Genomic DNA, 3,243 nt, shown 5'->3' with positions numbered 1-3,243 from the left:
TTCAGGGGAACAGTGGGTTAACTGCCTTGTTCAGGGGAACAGTGGGTTAACTGCCTTGTTCAGGGGAACAGTGGGTTAACTGCCTTGTTCAGGGGCAAAACCACAGACCTTCATCTCGTCAGCTCGGGGATTCGATCAAGCAACCTTTCGGAAGATGAAGTTGCTTATGTTCCCATTTTTATAACAGTCAGCAAAAAGTGTCTCTTGATTTTCCATAAGGAGCTTAATTTTGTACTCTTTTCATGTCTTAACATGTTTTACATAGAGAGGGTACTGTATTTTAATGACCTCTGAACAGCGGGAGACGGCTTCAAAGCCCTCTGCATTTGGTTGAGGTAGACTGTGTGACTCTCCTGCCATTGTTCGGCTCAAGGGCTTCGACACCTCTCACGTCAGTGCTAATTGAAGCCGCTCTGTGTGTATCCAAAGGTGGTCAATGAAATTAGCACTGTGATGTCCCGGGTAGAACAAGAGAAGCCAGAACCCCATATAAAGAATGGCCAAGTTAATTGAAATGCTTCATTATGTGGGCTTCCGAGTAGTGCAGCGGTCTAAGGCACTGCATCTCAGTGCTAGAGGCGTCACTGCAGACACCCTGGTTCGAATCCAGGCTGTATCACAACCGGCCAGGAGTGGGAGTCCCACAGGGCGGCGCACAATTGGCCCAGCGTCGTCCGGTGTGGGCCGTCATTGCAAATAAGAATTTGTTCTTACCCAGTAACAAAGTACCCAGACACTAAGGAATCTGTCTGAAGTTATTCTCACATTATTATTGACTTTGTTGTAAAGTTTCAGGTAAAAAAGTTTTATTTCCAACAACCTGCACTCTTCCATATTCTCTCCTTCTCACCTCCCTCTCTCCTTTCTCTCTCTTCTTCTCCCTTCTTCTTTCCTCCTTCTAAATCTCATTTTTTCAGAGGGCATTGCAGGTTGCTTAGAAACCTTCACAACATCTGGTTGGGGGTGATTATTCCAGACCAAAGCAGCAGAGCTGGAGCTTTACAAGGAGGGCAGCCTCCCTCGTCTGTGTGGAGCCCAGATAGTGGCTCAAAAACATTCCTCTCTCTGTCTTAATTGACTGTCAGACTGAAGTCAGACTGAAGCCATTATGAGGAAAAAAGAGTCATATTTCCCATGCTTCACATTACAATGTGTGACTGGCTAATGGATGAAGGACTCAAGACTTCTGTTACACTCACACCAGCAGGGGGATTGTTTCTGGATAATTGGTGTGGATTTATGGCTGTGTGAATGTGAGTGTGGCTGTCTGTATGTGAGTGTGGCTGTGTGTGTATGTGTGTACGTGGCTGTGTGTGTGTGTAGCTGTGTGTGCTTGTTTGTACATGTGTATGAATGTACGAGTGTGTCCCGTACCTTTCCTCTCTGTTCTGCCCCACACACACTCGTCCTGCGTGGCGCGGGGTGGGGTTGCTGCAGGACCTCTGTCGGACCTGGAAGCCAATGCCACAGCTGGTGCTACAGGGGATCCACAGACTCCAGGGGCTCCACACACCATTCCTATGGAGACACCACAGAACACAAGGATACACACACACAGAGTGAGAGGTGTAGATAAAGATAGAACGCTTGCTATTCAGTTAATGTTTCTGCTATCCAATAAAATATACACTGTATTTCATGTATTATTCTAAACATGAACTGAATGCTTTCAGTGTCTGTGTGAGCAAAAGGCAGATGGAATGACTGACATATACCAATGGAAAGACAGACAGACAGACAGACAAAATAATAGACAGACAGACATAACTAAAGACAATCAGTTAGACAGACAGACAGACAGACAGACAGACAGACAGACAGACAGACAGACAGACAGACAGACAGACAGACAGACAGACAGACAGACAGACAGACAGTCAAACAGACAGTCAGTCAGACAGACAGTCAGACTGAGAGGTCTAGTGGTAGATGTTTGGTGGTGTACTATAAGGTAGTTAAAACATGCAGAACAGAGTAGATGGGGCCTTGAGGCTGTGTTGGGTGGTCATGGAGTTACGGATGTCTATGGGCAAAATGTGGGTAGTTTGTATGGAATTGTGGGTAATTTGTGTATTGGGTGTACCAAGCATGTGTGCATCAAATCTAATTTTATTGGCCGCACAAACATACCTAGCAGATGTTATTGTAGGTGTAGTGAAATGCTTGTGCTCCCAGCTCCAACAGTGCAGTAATAACTAACAATACACACAAATCTAAAGAGCAAAAGAATGGAATTAAGAAATATAGAAATATTCCAGAGTATGCAGTATATATACAGTGCCTTCGGAAAGTATTCAGACCCCTTGACTCTTCCACATTTTGTTACATTACAGCCTTATTCTAAAATGGATCAAATAAATTTTTCCTCAGCAATCTACAAACAATACCCCATAATGATAAAGCAAAAACTGTCACACCCTGATCTGTTTCACCTGTCCTTGTGCTTGTCTTCACCCCCTCCAGGTGTCACCCATCTTCCCTATTTATCCTCTGGGTATTTTATACCTGTGTTTTCTGTCTTTCTGAGGCAGTTCGTCTTGTTTGTCAAGCTTACCAACGTTCGTCCTGTCTGCCTTGACCTGTCGTTTGCCTTCCCCTGGCATTGCAATAAACATTGTTACTTCACACAGTCTGCGCTTGTGTGTTACTTTTATTCCTGATGGTACGAACTTGCCATGACTGACCCAGCAGACTTGGACCAGCTCCGCAATGCCATCTCCTCCCAAGGAGCTACCATTGGTAGGCACAAGGAGTTGCTTCGCGGTCTGATGGAAGGGTTCCAGGCCGTGGCTGAACGTCACGACCTAGCCTTGGACGCATTGCGGGAGCAATTCCGTGGGTTGCCTACTAGTCAGCCCACCACGACAGTAACCTCCCAGCCCCCCTGTAACCCGGCTGGTAGCAGTGCCGTCACCCCGGTTTCCCGGGAACCCCGCTTACCTCCCCCGGAGCGCTACGATGGAGATTCCAGAACCTGCCCAGCCTTTCTCTCCCAGTGCTCCCTCGTTTTCGGGCAGCAGCCTTCTTCGTTCCCCTTGAAGATAGCATACATTATTTTTATTTATTTTTATTTTWAAAAAAAATTATCCCCTTTTCTCCCCAATTTTCGTGGTATCCAATCGCTAGTAATTACAATCTTGTCTCATCGCTACAACTCCCGTACGGGCTCGGGAGAGACGAAGGTCGAAAGCCGTGCGTCCTCCGAAGCACAACCCAACCAAGCCGCACTGCTTCTTAACACAG

At 46.4% G+C, this 3,243-nt stretch overlaps 1 pseudogene; it reads right to left on the bottom strand.

The window, feature by feature from the left end:
• Positions 1-3,243, bottom strand: part of LOC112070471 (semaphorin-5A-like) — a 146,710-nt pseudogene that overhangs the window by 17,794 nt on the left and 125,673 nt on the right.

Source organism: Salvelinus sp. IW2-2015, unplaced genomic scaffold (genome assembly GCF_002910315.2).
Source record: "Salvelinus sp. IW2-2015 unplaced genomic scaffold, ASM291031v2 Un_scaffold1335, whole genome shotgun sequence".
In the NCBI taxonomy this organism is placed as follows: domain Eukaryota; kingdom Metazoa; phylum Chordata; class Actinopteri; order Salmoniformes; family Salmonidae; genus Salvelinus; species Salvelinus sp. IW2-2015.
This window is presented reverse-complemented; position numbering and strand designations above follow the sequence as displayed.